Source organism: Girardinichthys multiradiatus, chromosome 1 (assembly GCF_021462225.1).
Source record: "Girardinichthys multiradiatus isolate DD_20200921_A chromosome 1, DD_fGirMul_XY1, whole genome shotgun sequence".
In the NCBI taxonomy this organism is placed as follows: Eukaryota; Metazoa; Chordata; class Actinopteri; order Cyprinodontiformes; family Goodeidae; genus Girardinichthys; species Girardinichthys multiradiatus.
The window spans coordinates 36,629,330-36,653,235 of record NC_061794.1 but is presented as its reverse complement, the minus strand read 5'-3'; the positions used below and the strand labels follow the sequence as shown (position 1 = coordinate 36,653,235).

General features: G+C 36.7%; 1 protein-coding gene across 5 annotated transcripts in view; it reads left to right on the top strand.

Annotated features, from left to right (window-relative positions):
- LOC124868338 (synaptotagmin-2-like) overlaps positions 1 to 23,906 on the top strand; it is a 90,692-nt gene that overhangs the window by 12,298 nt on the left and 54,488 nt on the right. For 3 of the 5 annotated variants that reach the window (XM_047365550.1, XM_047365503.1, XM_047365513.1), the window contains one exon: positions 23,442 to 23,502. The exons of the other annotated variants lie outside the window; for them this stretch is intronic. The gene's annotated coding sequence lies outside the window, so the exon portion shown is untranslated. The remainder of the gene's footprint in view (positions 1 to 23,441; positions 23,503 to 23,906) is intronic. 5 annotated transcript variants of the gene reach the window in all.

Below are 23,906 nucleotides of genomic sequence, written 5' to 3'. Positions count from 1 at the left end.
AAGGTGAAGGACATGGTAAAACAAATCACAGCTTCTCTTTGATAGAAGGGAGATCGAAAGAGACGGAGGAAAAAAGTAAAAAGAAAAACAAATCAATGTTACACAATTTGAAAAGTTTCACAGTTCAAAGTATGTTGTGTTGAGGGTCATGGATAGAACCTTGAATCAAAAAAAAAAAAAGATTAGGGATATGCATTTGCAAAAATCCAGTGAATTTTACCTTTAGTTAGACTCTTCCAGATAATATAAAACTAGATAAGTAAATAATATTTTTTTCCAAAGCACAATTTTCATTTATTCCTATGCATACATCCCCAAGCCCCCAGATATTGTGGCATGACCTTAAACAGGTAATTTATGTTGGGAAAATGTGTCTTAATTAAAAGAAAAAAGTAAACCAGAATTCACCCACAAAGATGTAAAAGAAAGTTCATTTCTGAAGAGATTTTAATCAGTTTGTGAAATCTGACAATTTTTATCAAGTATGCTTAATATTAAAGTGTTTCAGAATTAAGACCTGAAATACATTCAGATTTATTGCTTACCACAACATGACCTTTAAATTGCTCATGTGACATATTCCTACAATCTCTGTCTTTCACTGTTGTAGTTTGAACTAAGTCGGGAACTTCCTGTTCCTGAGGCAGACATATGAAACTTTATAAAATAAACACTTTTGTATACTACTAAAAATAAAAGATGTCCATGCATTTTATAATATGACAAAAGGGAAATCCCAGTGTGCATGGATTATAAAGGCCCTGATGTTAAAAACCTAGTGGGGCCTCCTTACTGACCTGACTGCAGCTCTTACCTGTCCCCACTAGAGCTCCTGAGCTAATAAACCCAGGATGTGTGAATGACAGGTCTTTTAAGATGCTTTGTAAAGCTGAAGGTGTTGAGCCATCCTTTTAACTCATTATCTTCTAAGGTCATTCTTTAGCTGCCAAGATCACAGCTGCTAATTTATATTCAGCAGATGTCTTGAGTCAAACCCCATTTCACAGAATTGACAGAATCAAACCAAAACAAAACATTTATAATCTGGCTCCTCTTGGATTTAAGAAATGAAGTTTATAGTTTGAATGCGATCTTCTCAGTGAGGTTGTGTGTGTGTCAGATAAATTGTGGAAATCTTGCAGATTTGATCTCCCCTGATGAGATTATTGACTTGACAGCAAATTGGTTGGTGCCTCCAAGAGCATGATGGAGGGTTTTAAAGTCTATTACCTCCCATGATAAGCTTGGTAATAGTTGCGCCTTGCAAGAAGGACATGACACTCATTCTGTTATACTGATCAAAATAAGCACCCTGATCATTTTGTGAGCTTCTGCAAACCATCTTAGAACAAAGCTGATGCAGTATTTTCCATTTTTCTGAATCATGGTCGACATACAGAGATCCAAGTGTTTGAAAACTGCATGTGTATTTATTGTCATAGTATACTGTAGCTGTGTTAGTTGCCAAAAGCTTGCAAGAGAGTGAGTGTACAATATCTGATTGCTCAGGAGGGAAACGAGCGAAACAAAAACAAGGAGGAAATCACGATGCCTCCTCAGTGGCCCTGTATCTTGCTTAGTGTTCTAATTTAAACTATCAGTGAACCATTACTCTTCCAGTTTTTCTCCAATGTATGTTTTAATTAGTCAACATATTCATATCTTAACTACATCGTTTTGGGTATTTTATTGACCCTCTGTTTGATTATCTTCTCTTCCTGGGTTTGACATGCTGACAGTTTTCCCACACATTCAAAGTATTAAACAGCTTTGACTAAAATTAATAATGTTCAGAGATTTGTTGTATTTCTTTTACAACCCATCCTACTACAATCACTTTCTTTATATCACCTAAAAATTAGCAACCTTTTTTTGTTAGGAAATGTACGATGTCATGAACTTGACAGGAGACGAGCTTTTGAGCCTGTTTTGTTCATTGCAGCCCTGGAAGCGATGAGCATCTCTTTGCACAGTCTGATGTCATGTAAACCTGAATGCTATAAAGAGCTTTTCAATGCAGTTCAGGGTATTGTTTATCTAGGACATGTCTGCTTTGTGGTCCCTGACTGGGATGTGACTAAGAGACTGAGATTTAGATTTTTTTTAAGGGACTCCTCATTGACACAGAGGATGAATATTTAGTTAACATTTGCAGCTTGTTCTTATAATTCAGCAAACTAGCATGCCCTATTTGTGGTTATTTTAGGTGCTTATATAAAGGGGAGGGATATGGGGATACTTTAGGTAGGATCAGAGCAACTTATATGGTCAAGAGCAGTCTATCTCTGTTGTTGTATAGAACTTTCAAGTGGATAATTTAGCTTTGATATGCCTTTTGTCCATTTAGTTTTAGTTTATATTCTAAATAAAATTGCACTGCTAAAAGCTTTTATTGGTAATCCTAAAGTTAAAAACTATGTAATGGTTAAAAACCATGTAGTAGGCAAATATTCTGGGTATCATCATAAAAGAAAAAAAATATAACAATTATAATTTTTTTTAAACAAAAATAAATGAAGACATTTAAAAAGCCTCAATATAGGCACATAATGTGGTGTTAATATAGCTATAGGCCATGGTTTTTTGGATCATTATTATCAGCGGGCAGAAGTTGCTTTTTCACATTGTCATCCTTTAGGTGAAGGCACTGTGTTTTTTATTAATCTATCGACCGATGTGTTCATCAATCTTTATGAACACAATTAAATTTGATTAATTAGGCACTAAGTAAAGTTGGGGCTTCTTGACAAATTCTGCACATTATCGCATGTTGGCACATGAAGGCATCTAAAAATTAAACAGGAGAAAACTAAAGAGGCAATTTGTCTTAACTCACAATGAGTTCAGCAGCTTTGTTTTTCTAGCTGAGTCCATCTTTTCACCTGCTCATAAATGGCGCCTGTGCTGAAACCTCACAGATGATCCAAAGCTCTGTTCATCTTCAGCTAACATGAAATGTTGCCATACTTTAGACCACTTTGGACTTTGAAATTTTTACTACCAGTGACAGGAGCTGAAGTTGGCTGACACATGCAGAGGTACACATTATGTACACATTAGCACTGCTGACTGTAGCCAAGGGACTCTTCACATACAATATAGTAATTTTTGTAAAATATTTTAAGGAAATAAAAAGGTAAAATCCTAGAATGTGTCAATTAAATTCTTTTTGGTCAACAGATTACTATAGTATTTTTTTGTAATCGATTACACTGACATATCGCTGTATTTATGATTATAGGACAGGTTTTTCAAAAATGTTTTGAACTCCCTTATCATGCTGCACACTTTGGTAGTGGACTCATAAACTTGGGTCCTCAACCAGCTTGGTTTATCATAGTTCCAGTTATTTGAAACCTTTAATTGACTTCTGTGACTGTCAGTGTGGCTTTTTATAGAGTTGTTTACTGACTTATGAAGACTCATTGACATCCTCCTTTCTTGATGGCATGCTTTCTTATTTTTCTCATTTTAAAGAGTGAGGAAAGGAAACGGATTTCTCTGTCATGTAATTTTTATTCCCTAGGGAAAGAAAGAAGTAATGGATTACATATTAAAAGTTTCTATGCAGTTTGAATACCTTTAAAAGTAAAGTATAATGAAAATTGTAAGAACACTATTTTTTGCAAACAAACAAAGAAATCAACAAAAACATTTTATTACTGTGAGATTATGCAATAACAGATTCATTTATTAGGGAATTTTCAGAGAAGCTTTACCAGGGTGACCATTTAAGACTCATTGATCTCTCTTTTAAACTATATGTTTATTTTTTCAACACAATTAAATATCAAGTAATAAATGGTGAAACATGCTTGTTTTTTGTGAGCAAACACTGAACAACATCTTGGCTCTATGTCAGCTGGCATGCTTGTTGTCTGACCTGGTTTTGACCGGGTTTCCCTGCTTCCACGGCTCTATGACAGCTGCAAGGACTTCTGGTGCCGAGCTGATTGTGCTGCTCTCACCCTGAAAGCACAGAAAAAATGTGAATTACAGAGTGGCTAATACAAACACTAACTTACAATTTCTCCTTATCTAGTGTCTTTCATGCTGCTGAAAAGCACAAGGATCTTTTTATAAGCACACTTTTTTACTGCCTCATAATTTTCCTTTTACACAATAAAGGAATTCAAATTAAAAAGTTAAGGTGCAGCAGAAGTCAACTGTGCAATATTTCTTGGTACAACATTTTTACCAGCTTCTGGCTGTTTCAGACCTGGGTATTTTGCGATCCACATTCAGCCATTTAGAGGTCTTTGACTTGGCTGCATGAAACTTGAAAATTAAGCATATATAAATTGTTAATTGTGCATCAGAATATCCCACGTTATTGTGACAACTAGACTTTTAGAAAATTGCGTCCTTTGTTTCCTGATTTCAGTAGCATGTCAGCCTCCTAATGCAGTCCTCCAGCACTGACCCATTGTAAGCAGGCTTTTAATCTGTAAGAGAGAGATGCCAGAAAACAATTGCCCAACCTTGCTTTAGTTTATACAGTGAAGGTAAACAGTCTGAAGCATACATGTGCAACCCATACACCAGGCTCTTGTCTCCCAGAGGAATCGTTGCTTCTCATTTTCACTAAAGAACTTAAAGCTTGTCCTAAAAGTCTCAGTTTGCAGCAGGGGACACTCCTGCATAGAAAGTCACTTAATGTTGCTGGGGAGAGCTGTGCTCAGGTCAATTTTGTTGGGTAACAACGCATCATTGCAAATATCAAAGTTCTTCAAAATGTTAGCACATCTCACAAGCACATCTTGTGAACAACATCAAGTATGTCTAAGCTAATATTGCAAATTGTGGATATCTGGGCTCTCTTTTTTCCCACTTAGTAATCCAAAATTGACATAGATCTTTTCACATATTTAAATCTTTTTTCGGATGTGTGATGTCATATGATTTACAGTACTCCTGTCTTAAAAAGCATTATGGTGGTTGGCACACATCCTGGCGCATTGGCTTGTGGCAGTATATTGTTAGCAGCGTGTTGCCACCAGGGAAAAAGAGAACTACCTTTCAAAATAAAAGTAGCTTGAAATAACTTTTTGAATATTTATGAATCAAAGGGCATCCCTCGTGTGAATGGAATGGAGAAGTTGCCATTTACTCTAACAGATTTTGCAGTTTTCCCTCCGTACCTTCAAACCAGAGGATTAGGCAGTGCCCAGAGAAGATTTCCACAAACAATGCCACTTAGAATAAACCCAGCTTCTGAGAAGTGGGAAGCTCATAAAGATACAGCCTTTATGACACAGCCTCATCTGAGGGGCATTATGAGATAAACAAAGACTTAATTTACTGATTTATGAAAGATATAGCAATCATGCAAAGATTTTTCAGAAAAATTTGGAAGCAGACAGAATGGATGAAATGTAGCAGGAGTGACTCACACTGCAACACCATAACATGTAAACACGGCACAAATAATGAGATGAGCTGTGTTTTTGACAGGGTGAATGACAAAGCATGGTATTGAGTTTGACATGCCAAAATAACTGTTAACCAAGGACATAATGAGTACTGCAGTGGCTTCATTTTCTTTCATTTCAGTTTGGGAAATGGCTAAGGTATCAGGAAAACAAGTCATTGTGTTCTCACAGCTGGGCTTTTGCTACACAGAGACAGGATGTTCATTGAAAAAAAGAACCTAAAATTCACATGTGAAAATAATGTGAAAAGTTCACATATGACAATGATGTGGAAAAAACAACATGAGAAGGAGAGCTTTGCATTATTGAAGTCAGAACATGGGACATTTTGTCTCTTGAGTTTGTAAATGTTCAAACACCAATAATGTTGAAGCATCTTAGAAAAGACACTGTGGAGTCATTGTTACAGTTTATTTCAACATTTAAAGACAGACTGATGTTCATGTCATGTTAGCCAAAGAAATGTTTCCTTTTCCGTACGACATTCTATCTAGGTCAACATATCAAATTGGGAATAAAATATAGCAAGGATTTGGAAGAAGAGCTTTTTTTTCACACACCATTTTATCTTTCTAATCAATCACTGACAAACAAAAATCAACCAAGACTAATGGATCAGTTTTGCAGTATACTCCTGTGCACACAGAAACTGATGCTTTCGACGTGCAGCAGATGGTACGCTATACAGTGATTTAATGCTGTGGGGCCAGAGGGTTCTGTACTTTTTGTGAGCCTTTCTTTTTCTGAATAATTGATGGAATCCTGTCAGTTGCCTGTGCTAGATTTAAAATATTGTCAGCTGAGTGGAGAGGTTTGCTATTGGTTATGTGTTTCTTCAAGGTTGCCTGCTTTTTAATTCTCAGAGTATTAGCTCTTATCTGCTGGGTAGTAAAGGATCAGAATCAGAATCAGAATCAGAAAAACTTTATTGCCAAGTACGTTTTTGGACATACAAGGAATTTGTTTTGGCGTAGTCGGTGCAATACAATACAAATTAAACAGTATAAACATATCTACAAAGGGTATAAAACTGGAAATTATTGTTTGTTTTATTGTCAAAATCTGGTTAAATGTAAGGCTGTAATTCCCTCACTGCTTCTAAACATGGCATTGTTAAGCAATGATACAGACAAAGGCTTTTTTTTATAGTTATTATTAAAGCGAACTGGCTTATACTATAAGGTAGATTCCATCAGATCTGCTGCATCACATAAACCATATTAGGGTTGTTTCAGAATATCAGCACATTTTTCCAGCTTTGATTTTTCATGCCTCCCTGGCTGCTGCAGGTATTGTTTGCCATTTCAGAAGTGACATTTTCTAAGCCCTAATTGTTTTGCTTTCCTTGGCAGGGCGAAATCCTGCTAGGATAATTTGACAGGCTAAACGGATTCATGGTAGGACCCATGTGGCTGTCTTGGAGGATTTAGTTTGTGTTTTGGCCAAAGAAAAAATGAACTTTTGTAATATTTACCAGTCAAACCCCAAAAGCTGTTTGTGTTTTTCTGCCAGCTGACACTAACGGCAAGGAATGTGTGATAGTTTAAGTTTTGGCACCATACTCTCCTTTGTGGAAATAACAAGTTACTCTGTTATGGTTTCTTTCAGCTGTGGTGTTTTCTAACTGTCAGAATCGAGCATCCATTGTGACATTATGGCAGGACACAGAGGCTTATTTATTTTATCCACCCCTTAAAATAGGAAAGACAAGAGAACATACCCTTGAAGTAAAATGTGTGTTTTGATCTTCGAAAGTTAGGCATTCACTAAAAGAAAATAGGTATTTGTTAAACTTGACTGTTTCAACAGCCAGAGCAATACATAAAAAGTAACAAATTAGAGTGGAAAAGTGCCAGAATTACATCTTAGGGGCACTAAGTCTCCACAACAGTTTATTTTAGGGCATTTCTACTAGGGGTGCTAATAACATTTTTACTCATTACTGTTGTCAATTTTAATTTTCAAGATGCATAACATTTAATGTTTCTGTTTCTCACTGTAAAGAATTCTTTTTGTTAGACACTCCTGTTGTTAAACAATATTTTTTTGGTTTATATCTGCATGTCTATGCAACCACATTTTTAGCCAAATTCATCATTGACGCAATATTTGAGTTGCAGTTGAATTAATTCTGCAGCAGTGGTGCACTAATGAGCAATACATGACGTGTGAGAGCTGCAGCGCACAAGTGGTGAGATTTTTTGATATATTCCAAACACCCGTGGCAGACTGGTGTATGTTGTGATCAAACTGTGCATGCTACAGCATTACATGTGTAATTTTTCGATAGCAAAAAGTCTTCCAATGGCATAAAAAGGACAAGTCGGCATGCAAAAGTCTGACAGGGGTGTAAGTAATAAACCAGGCTGTGTAGTAGCATTATTATTCAAGTTAACATTTCAGCCTGTGCATGGTATACAATGCAGCCACCTATATCCAGAATAATATATTTTTGTATCTATGGCTGGTGATACTTTCTTTCAAACATATGTGTTTGTTATATCAAAATTTATATATTTCCCAAATACCTAACATGTCGAAAAAGGATTATAGTAAAGTATTATACTTGCTGTTATATGTAACAGTATTTGGATCAGAACCATAGGTTTATTGGTTTAACAGTGTTCAGAGGGAAAATTATTTAAATATTCGACTCGTTGAGCCTAGGTGTGGGCCTGTGCCAGCATCAAAGTATACCAAGGTTTTAAAAACATACAGCTGAAAACACTGTTGGTGTAGGGGTTTAAGCGAGCGGCCCATGCACTGAAGCTTTGGTCTTCAATGCAGTGGTCCTGGGTTCAAGTCCTGCCCCCAGTGACATGACACAATAACCGCCTGAAAACTACTGCTAAATTACATTCTGTATTCTTTCGCAAGCCTATATATCAATATCAAAATTGTGATAAATACATGCTAGAGATAAATATGTTATAAATATTTAATATAATGTTAACAGCATAATTAACAACAGTAACAACAGAATATCCATCCGTTTTCTATACACGCTTCTTCCATTGTGGGTTGCATGGGAGCTGGTGCCTATCTCCAGCAGGGCGAGAAGCAGGGTACACCCTGGACAGGTCGGCAGTCCATCACAGGGCAACACTGAGACACAGATGACAAACAACCATGCACAGACCCGTTCACACCTAAGGGCAATTTAGAGACCAAATAACCTAACAATCATGTGTTTAGACTGTGGGAGGAAGGTAGAGTACCTGGAGAGATCCCACGCATGCCTGCAAATTCCATGCAGAAAAACCCCCGCCTGGGAGTCTAACCCAGGACCTTCATGCTGCAAGGCTACAGTGCTACTAGTTGCGCCACTGTGCACCCCAGCAGTATGAAAATTTCTGTTTTACATATAAGGTCATGTTATGCATTTTCCTTTCAAGTTTTTGTGTAAATACTGTGATAAGGTGGAATTTTTACTCATTGTTACCCTCCTGTAAGAATCGCCTACCAGCCCACAGTTCAACCTAATAGATAATCATCAGTTCATAGACTGTTCACAGTGAAACAATTTGTTGCTAATATTACATTAAACAGACAGGGAAAGCACCGGGTCAGAGGACAGCGAAGGGTTTCCCTAAAACTGCTGAGAGCTGCTCTTCATGAGTCAGCATGAAAGATAATCATTACTGCCACCTATGCCATGACAAATGAGAACTGTACATTAGCATGAATTCTTGCTGAATATAAGTCATTTACACTCTGAAAATGTTTCCATTCCAGCTTGATTTAATTAAGAATACTAATGTCAAATTTAAAAATATTTGACTTGCAGCCTCACTATATCCATTTATTTTTTTGTGTGGTTATGAACAGAGTAGACCATCAGTCCTTCCAACATAAAATGAAAACTACATTGAATTAGTTGTTCAAACTGGATGAAAACAGAATACACTGACTGCATCTTAGAATTTGAGGAAGATATCTTGCCATGAGAATGGATTACCGTGTTGTCTTGGGGACATTGTTACTTTTATATCTACCACTTTCATTGTATGAAGGTTTAACTAGCTAAATGTGCTGGTTTATGACCAAACACCCCCAAAACTAATGGCTCTCCCATCTGCCTCAGCAACACTTTGTGTCTAATTACCAACTTCTAGAATGCATTTGGCTGTTTTATTGTTGCTGTAGAAGCAAAATATCCTCCCATAAGAACTGCCAATTTGGGTCCTGCACATAACAATTCTTCAGTTTTTCTTCTAGTATTCCCTTACTTGACCCATAATATGCTAATTAACCACCTTGTTCTGTTATGGGCCTCTATTAAACATAATGATCCTTTTTGTTATGCAGAATGAGGTCTAGGGAATCAATCTGAAAGTACATTTGATTTAGTTTCTATAAAACAGATAAACTGAAATAGTAAAAATTCTTATATAAAAGGCAGCCCAAGTTTTATCTTTTGGTCAACCAACTCAGGCTCATTGCGGTTTGCTGCACTGAACTGATAAGTGCACAATTATCGTAGGGTTTCTAACAGGCATCGATTGGGCTTGTCTTCTCTTTCCCTCCCAGCATTGATTGTGAATGCCATTCTCAGATTACAGGGCTATGTGAGGGCAGATGATAAGCCAGATGTAGCTGGCTCTCTGGCTGGCTGGCTGGCTGCAGGGGCATCCCTATTATACATCCTCTTATCTTTCTGTCTAACATTCTGTTGCGGTTAAATATTTTCAAAGTAGGAATACAACTAAGTTCTGAAATGAAAGGACTTAGTCAAGATGGATAGTTAATGAGTAAGAGCCTCTGTGCAACGTATAACTCAAGATAGTTGTGAATAATTGATAACTTTTCAGATGAGTGCACTCTCTTAGGATTTAATTAACATCAGACATTTACAGATTCTCAAGTTCTGAGATTTTAAATTACAAATACAATGACATTGGTATTGGATACAGTGTCTTTCAAAAACATTTATACACCTTGAATTACTCAATATTTTGTCAAATTACAACCTCCAACCTCAATGCATTTTAGTTGGATTTTATGTAAAAGATTGAAAAAAGGCACAGTGCTGGTGGGGTAGGGGTTGGGCGCGGGACCGTGTGCGGAGGCTGCGGTCCTCGAGGCGGCTGTCCTGGGTTCGAGTCCTGGACCCGGCGACATTTGCCGAAGTCTCCCCCTCTCTCTACCCCTCTTTACTGTCTGCCTACTGTCAAAAAACCCCCAAAAAACCCAAACAAATAAAGGCCATTAGTGCCGAAAAAATATCTTAAAAGATCAAAACAAAGTGGCACATAATATAAATTAACGACAAATGATGCATGATTTTCAACCCTTTTACAAATAAAAATGTCTAAAATGTGGAGAGCATTTATATTCAACCCCCTTACCTCTAATACCCCTAAATAAAAGCCTGTGTAACAAATTGTGTTCAGAAGGTCACCTTGGTAGTAAAATACAATGTGGATAATTTAATCTAATTATAAATACAGTTGATCTATGAAGGTCTCAGAGGTTTATTAGAGAACATTAAAGAACAAGGTATCATGAAGACAAAGGAACAAAGCTGACAGGTCTAGGTTAATGTCGTGGTCTCCCAACTCAACCATCTGGCATACATGCTGAAACATATTCATGTGTTAGAATGCTCTAGTCATAACAAAGAATTCAATTCAATTGAGAATCTGTGTCAAGAATCACACAAACTCTTCATATAATGTGACTGAGGCTGAACAAAAAAAAACATTTCACCTTTAAGCAAAGCTGGTAGAGACATACCCCGAAAAGCCTTGTGTCTATAATTGGGGCAAAGGTGGTTTTACAACTCTGAAGGGTTGAATGCAAACACATGCCACACACCACACTTTTTGATAAAAAAAACAACTATGCACTGTTTTCCGTCCACTGCACAATCATGTGCTACTTTGTGTAGGTCTGTAACCTAAGATCCTAATAAAATAAATTTTGTTTGTGACAAAATGTAAAAAAGATTGAGGGATGCAAATACTTTTGGAAAACAATGTAAATGACAGGATTTTATGCTTTTTGCATATCACAGGACACAACACAAGAATCACTGGGCAACAAAATATCTGTTGGAAGCCAAAACCGAATAAAAAATAAAAGCTGATAAATTGCACAATCAAAGCTTTATTTTGCAATATTTTGCAAAACAAAGCTGTTAACAACTCAGAATTAAGAATGAGAAAAATGCTTTGCAGCATTATCAAGGAGTACTTGTAGTCTGGGGGCAATTTCTTGTTGACATGAAATTAAATAGGCCCTTGAAACAACATTCTGAGTTCATATTTTAATTAGAAAAAGATGTTTCAAAACCTCATGTCTACCTGTCTGTTCGCTTCCCTGTGCAAGTTCCTTTCAGCGGTCAGCGCCTAATTTAGTTTTTAATGAGTCTTTAATTGAAATATGGTTCTGTCTACATTACAGATGATCTCGGTTAAATATTGCAGTGTTATTAGGTCCGATCTTTCCATCACTTATCAGGAAACTGTTTTGTTTTCTTTTTTTTAAGAAATGAGAAATGTGGTGAAAGATAACACTTTTAGTTTTAAAAATGTGTGTAACAGAACTGTCTTATACACAAGTGGAGAGTCTGTTAGAGAAGAGCAAAGAGCTGTCAAAACTGTGGTAATCTCTTTTCACTCTTGGAGTAGCTGGAAAATAAAGACAAGTTCAGACTTTAAATGAGTGATCATCATGGTGGAAAACAACAACTTGCAGTAAGCCCACTAAAGCTTGCTAAAGCTTATTGTTACTAGCATGTAAGCATGGTTTGATAGAGAAAAGCTCCTGCTATGAATTTGCAAATTATACAAATTATGTATTTTTGCCTTGCAAAAGTATTAACAATCCTTAAACCACATCACAGTCACAAATTCCAGTCTATTTACTACTGTATCAATGTGAAACGGAGGTTAAAGGATACAACGTTTAATTTATTTAGCATCACACCTAAAAATCTGGAAAGTGCGGCATGCATATGTATTCATCCTTCTTTGCTCTGGTCAAATGAGATTTTGTTTGCATGGATTAAAAATGCTTTGGAAGTTGGAATGGACATTTAGCTGGTGGCAGCATTGTCCCCTTGGAATGCTTTACCCAGGAGGTACACTGGTCAGACCCTAAAATTGTTGCTCTCATTACAATCTGACTGAGTGACTGAAAAGGATGTTTAATACCTGCTTAAAGGTTGTTATTTCCAAAAGGTACTATTAATCTGACAAACAAGCCTCATCAGATTGTATATTCTAACTGCACTCTAAAAGCTGTTCAACTATAATTACAGGAAAAGCTGGTTCCAAAAAGTATTAAGTCAGGGGGTTGAAACATATGTCCTGTAATGAAGTTCCTGGTGTTACAAACACAGACAAGAGGGGAGGAGTAGTATGTTGATTTGAGGAATTTTAATAAAAAATAAAAAGCAAGCTTACAAACTGGCAAAATTCACTGCCAGGCATGAGAACAAGACATGATCATGGACGAAAACTGGGCATGGAATACGGAACAGAAACAGAGAATCCGGCGAGGAACAAAGACCAACGGAGAGCTTAAACAGGAGACAGAGCAGGTGCAGACAATGGAGGATAATGAGGTGGCACAGGTGAGCAAAATTAACTACTTGCATAGTGGCTGTGGCTGAGAGTGGGAGACTAATAAACATGAAAGGAGCAGAAAAGATATACAAGGAAACTAAGACATGGGGGAAAGACAAACAGAGATCTAAGAGAATTCCCTCTAAATGTACAAAGAACAGAAGATAAGAATAAACTAAGAAACTAGGCACAAAAGCCTGAATTAATAAGAGAATATTTCACAAATACTGAAAAATGAACTCAATAAGAACACAGAAACAAGGAGATGATCAAAATACACAATAAAGCAAATTAAAACCAAAACACCTAGAGATTGTGACATCCCTCTTCAGATTTTTACTTGGAAATATTCAAATTTTTGAAACCATGTATCTTTTCCCTTCTATTTTACAATTATTCACTATTTTGTATTATATTATATTGCATTATATTTGTCTCATATAATTAAACTAAAAATCCATTAAGGTTTGTGGTTAAAATAGCAAAACTGTGAAAAAAAATCTGTGATAAAATATACGTTGTATACTTTTTGGTCATTATTTATGACTTTTTTGACTGTTCAGTGATAAAATACCTTTGCAAGGCACTGGATATGTTTCTGGTCATTATTTAAAATGACCAAAAACATTGTTGTTATAAGGCTTCTTTAAGCAAAGCAACATTATGCTGCAACAAAAAACACATTTTATGCAGTGCAGGAAGATCGTCACCAGGGGTTAGCTGTCACTCTCAATCTGTGTTTGACCAATGGCACAGTGGTTTCCAAGATTTCGGGGCCTGACTGATAATGGTGGCTCACTAACGATGTGAAGGTGAAGGATCCCCACAAGCGGCCACTTGTCTGCCGTTTGCCCTACAATAACTTTGACTGCATAACAAGGAGCAAAAGAGAACATCTTGTCCTTCAAGTTTTTTATCTTAAACTTTTGCAGTTGTATAATAAGAGTGTTGTTGTTATTTCCTGGCCATTCAGGCTAACAAATTAGCAACACAAAAGTACATCTTGAAGAAATATAGCAATGTGGAAATAGATTGTTCCTCCAGCTACAGATGGACCTTAGTAGGTAATATGATTTATTATGCTGAAAAGTGCTGTCCAATAGCAGTAGCTGTTTGCAGAGCACATTACTAAAATCTATTTGACATTTATTGGAGTTTGTTGTTCCCTGGGGAGTTTGTTGTTTTTCTCGTGTCACACTGTTTTTCAACAACCCTGCAATGCAGGGACACTGAGTTCTGGATGCTTTTGTGCGCTGCTTCAATTTCTCCTTTCTGCTTCCAAAGATTTTGCTCTTTGATTATGACCAGCTTATTATTTATCTTAAGGTAATAAACTCAGTGCAGTTTAAGCAGCTGCTCAAGTTGCTTTGCCAGCAAATTATGCGAAACAATGCTCATGTATGGTAAGGAGCAGAGAGTAAATGGTCACATTTTAGAAATTCCTTAATCATTTTTCTCTGTGTGGTATGGTTTGTAGTGTTATGTTTCATCCATCAGGCAGGTAAAAATGAAAGTAATTAATCTGGAATTGTGTGCCATTTCATTCCTGCTGTTGACTGTTTCTTTGGGACTGGATGATGGATTGCCTTATTTCTGCACACAAACACAGGTCATGTCTTACATTGAAGCCAGTAGCCAGAGGAAAGGTGTCACTGTGCACCAGGATTTATGGACAGTACATTTGTGAAAAATAGTTGTTGCTCCACAAAAGTGAAGTAAGATCACTGTTAGTGTAAAATCATTGACAACCTAAATAAAATGATTGTAAAACCCCCCAAAACAAACTGGTTTCGCTATTGGGAGTTTTGTGCTGTCACACAGCTGATTGAACAATTAATTTTTAACTCCCACCAGGCAGGAAACTAAAAAGGATTTGTTACGGCCATTTTAAATTATTAAGATTTATGAGATTTACCCTGTTCTGCTAAATTAAATGTGATCTTCGCAAAGTTTAATGAAGATACAGTGAGGGCTGGATTTTTGGGGGGAAAAGTCAGGGTTTCTACACATTTTAAATAAAAAAAGTTTTTCACATTCAACATTTTGACCTTTATCTGCTTTATTAGTAATCATGACTTTACTATATGAAGGTTCCATGAATTATGAAAGTAAATGATGCCTTCCAATTTATGGAGTGTGGTAAAGGCCCACTTAACATTTTTTGTATCTGGACTAAAATGAATCAGCTCTATTTAAAAATGTATAATTCTTGGGGTATAAATATGACGTAACACAGAAACCCATTTCTCTTACCTGTTCTTAAAATTGGAAAAGATAGAAAAATATACTATTCACGTAGAGCAGGTGCATAATGATCTTCTTCAGTCAGGAAATGACTACATGAAAAAAGCAACTCATCCAAACTTGGTTATATCTACATTTAAAGCAATAATTAAACAGTTTAGTGCATCCAGAACTGTGACAAACAAGGTGGATGAGACGTTTGGAGGATGCTAAGAGAGGTAAAAAAAAAAAAAAATCTACAAAGCTCTCATGGCATCTTGAGATCACCAAATGTTCGTAACACCAAAGCAATTTAAGGCTTTTTTTGCATATCTTTATCTGGGGTACCGATAATTTGGAAGGTGCTGTAATTTCTGACCATTTTCATGAACAGATGCGTCGACTTATGTTTCTCTATGTAAAGAATTGCTTTTGCTTTAGAAAGCTATTCTATTTAGTACATATTTACTTCCCAATGAATCAAATACAATCGTGTAATGTAGGTTAAGGCTACCAGATTATAGTGCAATTATCTTAATAATAACAACCCAGAATTTGTGACACCATTGTTTTGTATACTGAAGTTCCTCCCTTTGTATATGACTCGACCAGATTTTGTAATCATGCTAGGTTTAAAACTGTTTGCCTGGCATTAGTTACTCATATTTAATTACTACTGAATAACACAGTACTTAAACCAATAGTGTTGTAAAGATAATATTGAAATATTTGGACAGTTGAGCCAAACAGACCATCAATGCTTTAGAATGAGTGAAAACAGCAAATAACCTTTAAATTAAATAACATTTAAAAACAATAGTCGTTAAATATCTTTCACTAAATCACTATAGTGGGAAGCACCAGTAAGCAAGCCATTTTAAAAGCTGGTCACAGAGAAGCTTTAAGTAATACCATAATTATGAAAACATCTTGAAACATATGAAATGCTGTCAGTATTTGGTCACAGATCTGAAAAAAATAAGGTGGATGTAACAAGGTAAACTGCTTTTGAACTCTGTCAGTATGATCTGCTGCTATCTAAAAATGCCCCATTAACCCGGCTGGGCAAAGGTGTCCGTGGGCCATTTTCAGTCTCTAAAATTATTAAGGGGTTACGTAAAAACATACAAACTGACAGGGGACACACCATGTAAGAACAGAGGACAGCAAAGGGTTTCCCTATAACAAGAGAGCTGCTTTTCATGAGTCAGTGTGAATAAGAACCACCACTGGCATGGATGACAAACAATTCCTGTATATTCTAGCATTTGTTAGTTATAATGTAATACTCTGGAACTTGTTTTAGGTTCCGCTTAATACCTAAAATCATATTCTCAAGTTTGAAAATACTTGACGGGCAAAAATAGAAATTCTCCCCAATATTGTGTCTGGTTTCTGTCAGAGCAATAGGAAGTCAACACATTTGTTTTTGCTAAATGTGAAAGGCAGACACAGTCAGCATTTTGTCATGTAAGGAACCCCCCATCAACCACCCTCTTCACCTTTCATACTCTGTAAAATTGCGTTGGCTGTAAAGGAACCCCGCAGTGACCTCTCTACCTTTTATAGGACAGTGGTGCAATGTGTTCACTCAGGGAAACCTACAGAATCTAAAAGCTGTAACAATAAACCTTCTGTATTACATGAGTAAGTGCATCATGCATGAGTTGTCTAATGCACAATATTTGTTCCATCTTTGAAGGAAATCCAACTTGGTTGAGGTAAAAAACAATGTCACTAGGCTTTGTCCTTTGTGATATAGTGACACTTATTTTTGGTCAGTTTTTGCTATTTGTACAATAAATGTAATTTAACAGCTATTGTGTACACAATTTATAGTCCAAAAGATCTAGGCAGAAGCATATGCCCCGGCCAGGGGTCTTTCTGCATGGAGTTTGCATGTTCTCCCTGTGCATGCGTGGATTCTCACCGGGTACTCTGGCTTCCTCCCACAGTCCAAAGACATGCCTGTTAGGTTAATTGGTCACTCTACATTGCCCTTAGGAGTATGAATAAGTGTGTGTATAGTTGTTTGTGTGTTGCTCTGCGATGGACTGGCGACCTGCCCAGGGTGTACCCCGCCTCTCGGCCATAGACTGCTGGAGATAGGCGCCAGCTTCCCCGTGACCCACTATGGAATAAGCAGTAGAAAATGACTGACTATATTTTTGATATTCTAACATTTTACGAAGGCACCTCCCCCTAAGACATGAACCTATGAGCACAACTAAGTGCTGATCTCCAGATGTTTAAAAAACATCTTCAACCTGGTAAAGCATGTTAGAAAATAGGAACTGCCTTTAAGTGTTTATGCAGCTAACTCAGAGAAGATAGGCTGCTGTGTTATGCATGCAAGCGTTTGTATGTCTGGATGAACACATGTTTGTGTGAAAATGTGCCTATTATCCAATGGCAAATTATTTAATGTGTTTGCCTACCTTCTGGCTCAGTGTTAAACCCCTGCATTGCAGCACTGCCAGTGGGATTTCAGCAGGCACCCTGCTCCCTCCCTTCCTCTCTTCCCCTTTTTTCCCTCTCTAACCCTCCACCCTCACAATAGAGAGATTAAATTTGGGGCAGATCCCTCCTGCGTGGAAAGCTCTTCGCTCACACATGCATATCTTCCAGTGTTCATATGCCATGCTCCAGAGACTCTGGGCAGCTGAGAGCCCCCAAAAGTCTCCTGTAGCAACAGTCATGGAGAGGCACGTGTCTTGGAGACAGAGAGAAAGAATGGGAGACTGAGACAGAGAGAGAGGAAGCAAGCACAAGACTCTCAGGGGTTCTGCAATTTGGGTGCTATCAGAAGGAATGGAAAGGCTATGTAGTTTTTTACTGTGTGACTTGTTCTATTCTTTGGCTTGCATTGTTCTCTTGAACAGTTACTTTTGGAGCAAAATTATAATGAAGGATTTCTTCTGTTGGGCAGCAGAATGTATTTTTAGTTTTGGATATTAAAGCAAAGATTTGTTTCAGAGCTCCAGCTGTGGGCTTGTTTCTTCTGGGAGACAAAATGAAATGACAGTCATGAACAGGGACAACAGAAACACCAACCAGCATAGACATCTGAAGAACCACAATGGGAGTCTTTTTTAAATTTAAATGCTCAAAAAATCTCCTCACAGTTACAATATTGTTTAAATTACAACAGAGCCTTTAAAATTTGACTTCTGTGGGCTTATTCCAGGATATTCCTGACAAAATATTGAACCTTAATGATTGCAGAGCTTTAAAAAGAGTCACAAAGATTCCCCAGTTCAAATGTCAGATTTTAAATAATCAAACCTTTACTGATTGAACCTGTACCCTCAAAGCTTCAAAGCAGAGGTATGCTATGGTGCATTTATAGCTACTTAACACAGCTATTTTTGCTCTGTATCGTTACAGAGCTAACACTAACATTGCGTGCATTATAGATGCAGCACCTTCCTTAATTATTAGCACCCATGGTACATAGATGGCTTGTGAAAAGTTTACATACACTCACCAAGTCCATGGATGTCATATTGATCATGAGCCTTTAATTAACGATGTGTCTGAAGCATTTGTTTTTCATTATGGAATAAAGATACAACAAAGATCCATCAACAGGCTTCTGGTATGATGCCGAATGGGTGCTTGAACACTTTTTTAGTCAGAAATTGTAGTTTGCTTTTAATCATTTGGTTCCTGGATAAAGTCAATACATGTAAAATATGGTTAGTGGATTGGGAAGGCCATTCTACAAACTTAATGTCAGCTTGTTTTAATCAATTCAGTTCAGTTCCCTTCAATTCAATTTAATTCAATGTATCTATTTCAACATCAGTTAGATGAGTGTTGTCCAGTAGAAACACCAAACATCTGACACTGTTATCTTAAGAAGAAAGTAAATTAGTTAGGATGTTCAGGACACATAAACCACCAGGGGCCAAATCTGTGGGTATGTTACTTTCCGCAGTAAAGCCAGTTTGACATCAACATGGACTTAGAGGTCCAAGAAGTAAGCTGCTGCTCCAAAATAGATGCTGTCAAGCTTGACTGAACTTAACGATTGCCCACTTGGACAAGCCAAATGCCTTTTAGAGAAAGCTTGATGATCAAAGGAGTCAAAGATTAACCTATTTGGCCACAATTCCAATAAATGTTTGGAGCCACTTCAAGGCTTTCAAGCTTTAGAACACTGTCCCAGCTTTCCAGCATGGTGGTGGTAATAGTAGGTAACTGTCAGTGCCTTGGTCGATTGCACAAAATTGATAGTATAATAAAGAGGGACAACCTCCAAATTCTTCAAATTCTCCTCAACTCATCCACTGCATGGTTGAAACGTAAGACATAACTGGTATTGGAAAACTTCTGGAATGGTCATAACCTTAACAACGTAAAATAAAATTGTACCAAAAATCTGTATCTGTGCTGGAAAACCAACCAAGTTAAATTATCATTATTGCCAACAAGAGAGGTCCAGTCACAATTATTCCAGAAACATATAGGTGGATCAAAAAGTAAATCATGTCACTGTAACTTAGGGACAGGTCACCAAATATTAGTAGGGCTGTATGTAAATATTTTAGTGACTGTGTATGCTTATGAGCCGTACTGAATTTCACACAAAAAGATCCAAACATGAGAACCCAGTTCTTCGTTTTGAAATTCATCGAAGTTGTTTGCTGTGCAATTTTTCCACCCTGAGAAGATAAAAGCCTAAATAATGACCTGATAATAATAAGCCATTGGTGCCCAGGGTAGATTATATAAAATTTCATCTCGTACTGTAAATTATTGCTACAGAGACTTGGTTACCCAAAGATAGCACTCATTGCTGCAGTTCTCCAACAGTGAGCTTTACCGTCCTACTATACATTGTGGGAGGATACATTTGGATCCTCATCCCGCTTTGTTTGACACAGTTCCAACGGTTCTAACATTTTTAATTATTCTTCTGACTGTGGGTAGTTTATGAGAGCAGTCAGTGAGGTTTCGCTTCTATTTCCTGAACCCCTAATTTTCATGAGCTGAAGATCAACACATATCAGCCTTTCATGAATCATATGTTTCTCGGCTTTTCCCATTTTGAAGAGTTATTAAGAAAAAGGTGCCTTCATAGATTATTAAAACAATTTTGTCAATTCTCTGATCAACTTTAAAAAATAAAAATCTAAATTGCACAAAGTTATTTTCGAAGGCTAGTGTTGTTGTCCTGTTGTTTCTTGTAGTGGTTTTTTTTCCCTCACTAAACCTCAAAGTAAAGGTTGAATTTTCCTAATTGTTTAGTGTGAGTTTATGCTCCTGTGATTAAAGATGCATTTATTTTTATAAATTTTGCTTCTCTTTGGTCGGAGTGCCAATAAATGTGGAGGGGGCTGCATGTGTGTTGATTTGACTCCAATGAAAGGTTGCTTAACTTATGTGGGCCCGTGTTTCATTGTGAAATTCTGTCTTGTTTCATCTCAGCATTGTTTGCTCCCTTAGGGACATAAATAATAAGTCTGGAAGGATGCAATTATGGTTACCAAGAGGCAATTTCCTTTAATGTGATTCTATCTGAGAAGATGCACATCAGAGTCTCTGGCTCCTCTCAGCTGCTAAAATTACAATTGCTCTAGATTTTATTTGTTCTTGTGGAGTAACACATACATGTACTGCTAAATCATAGTGGTTTATAGCACTGTAGTGACCTTCTCTTTTTGTTTTATTAAACATTTTCTTTTTGTGAATGTTTTTCTTCTTCTTTCTTGGGGAATGTCACATGCATTCTTTCACAAAGCAGTGTTAAATCTGCTTTCCGTTCGCCTTCTTGTCACTGTTGCCCCTCAGCAAGCTGCAAACAGCTCACTTTGACATTTTCATCGTGTTTCTACAAAGACTGCAGGTATTCCTCTGTGGAAGCATATAGAAACGACCCCTGTCTCCATGTACCATGAAGGTTTCTTTTTATATACTGCTTTGGGATCAGTCATCTTGTTGTCTAAAAATACCTCAAGCTGTTTTTTGACAACAAAAGACCACCAATTCTGGTTATATATATGCATTGGTATTTTATAAATAGTCAGATAATATAAATTCTAATAAAGACATAACTAAAATCTTACTAAGTTTGGGGATTTAAATTGGATGAGAAGGTTTTTCTTCACTGAAGTGCACAAATGAATTTGAATATCTTCCCCAATGGAAGGTTTTGATGACACAATTACAATAACTCAATTATGGCTACTGAGTCATGAAATTGATTGATTTTATAAAGCACAGTAGGAAAACGGTGCCTCAAATAGACAAAAAGTCTCTAAAGATCCAAGACAGCAAATACAATTTCAGTAATCAGTCTGTTGCCGCTCTAGTCAGCTAATTTTGAGATGCAGCACTTTAGAGCTCAGTATATATTATTGTTAGAGCATAGAGGAATTTATTTGTTAATGTTTTGAAATCAGTTTGTATACCTCCTTTTGACAAAAGTTCATATTTTCCAAAGCAAGAAACAAAACATCACTGTCTAAGCAAATAAATCTTTCATATTTTTACCTTACAAACACAAAGTTCAAACTATTTATTTGGTGTTTAGACCAACAAAAATTACTGCATAATTATAAAGTGGAAGAAAAAAAATCTATGTTAAAATGTCAGTCAGTCATTTCCTACTGCTTATTCCATAATTGGTCGCGGGGAAGCTGGTGCCTATCTCCAGCAGTCTATGGGTGAGAAGCGGGGTACAACCTGGACAGGTCGCCAGTCCATCGCAGGGCAAATGTTAAAATGTTTACAAATTAAAATATGTCTGTGTATTCTTAATCAAATCAAGGGCAATGAGTTGACTTTAGAAGTAATCTAATCAGTATCTAAAGACCACTTGTATAATCTGATCTCAAACCTTAGAGATTTGTCACAGAAAGATTAGTGAGCAAACAGCATTATGAATACTAAGGAATACAACAGACAGGTCTGGGAAAACATTGTGGAGAAGTTTAAAGCAGGATTAGGTTATGTGGCAATATTTTAAAGTTTGAACATCTCAGAGAGCTTGCTTCAGTCTATCATCTGAAAATGGAGCCAGTATGACACAACTGCACAACTACAACTTAAACTGAGAGGCAGAAAATTAATCAGAGAAGCAGCTGAGGAACCCATTATTACTCTGGAAGAGCTACAGAGATCCACAGCATAGATGGAAGAATCTGATGACAGGACAACTATTATTCTTGCACTCCACAAATCTAGCATGTACCAATGTGTGAAGAAGAAAACCATTTTTGAAGGAAAGCCATAAGAAGTCCTATTTGAATTAAGCCATGTAGGTAAAAACAAAAAACAGGACAATCCTTGGAAGATGACCTGTAATGTGAGGAGCTCAAAGGGAATGAATTATTTGTCAAAGCGCTGTATGTACATAAAAACACCTAGGTTAAACTTAGATGGGATATATGGGTAAATAAAGTTATCTGAGCTGAAAAGGGACCATGTCTGGCCACCCTAAAATAGCCATACAAATATGTCCACAAAGGTCCAGTCTGGATGCATGCGTAAATGTAGAAATATGAAAACTTTTATCATTCTCTGACAAGACATACTCAGTTTCAATTTAGAAATAATCTGGGCGACATTGTTTCATATTCTTTAAACAACGCCAAGGCCAAAGTGTATTGAACCTGGTTAATACTAGTTAAATAAGCTAGTTAAATAAGTATTTTGTCAGAAAGCTTCTCATACAGGAAAAGGGTTCTGTTCTGCTAAAATTAAATTAAAAGATAATAATATATTATAAATTGTCAAAGCCTGCCATCAATGTGATGCCATTATAAAAATGTTCATGTTTAATTATTGATATGAGTAATTCTTCATATTTTTTTTAATAAAAAGGATTAGAAAAATAGTTTAAATTTGTGTGACTTTAAAGCTCCAATTAATGTAATGTGTTTTTTAATTTTTCATTAGACTGCTATTTAATAAATTAAATCATTGGTGAGCAGTAGTGTGCAACACAATGGCGGTCAGTTATCCCTTATTTGTCGACTTTGATAGATTGAAATAGATATTCCTGTGAGGTTACTTCATGTTTCAGTGGTTCTGTAGGATGCCATCAAAATATACATAACAATTATTCTGCATTTGGAACAGTCGTAAGACAGTTCAGTTTATGCCAACCATATTTCTTTCCAAACCTTACAGAAATGCATACAAAAAATATTTTTCTTTGAAATAAAAGTAAATATCCCTCCAAATTCACACTATTTTTCTCTTCCAGGACTTTGGAGTGAAAACACTCTCATTCTGATAACTTCCAGCTCAGACTACAGATTTTGGCTGTAAGTATACCAGAAGCAGATCTTCTCTGTGTTTGACTACACCATGTAAGATTTTTGAATGGAAAAAAAAAAAAGAAATGTGGAAAGAATTATTCACCCCATAAGAAAGAGCCACAATCATTGCTGCGACTGTCCTTTTCTAGTGGGGACAGATCACTGCACATTGCTACCTGCCTCCATCCTTCTGCAGTTCCCCTTTCAGAAATCCAGCCTGCCTATGTGCCCTTACTGTCCACTGATGGCATGGCCCAGTTGGCAGACTGTCCATGGCTGGATGCTTTCTAAAACTGTCCAACAATATAACACTCTGATGAGCTGTAGGGTTGAAACACCAACTGACCCGAGAGGGAAATCTTCCTGATTTTTGCTAACAACTGAGATCTGATGGAGTTTTTTTTATTTAA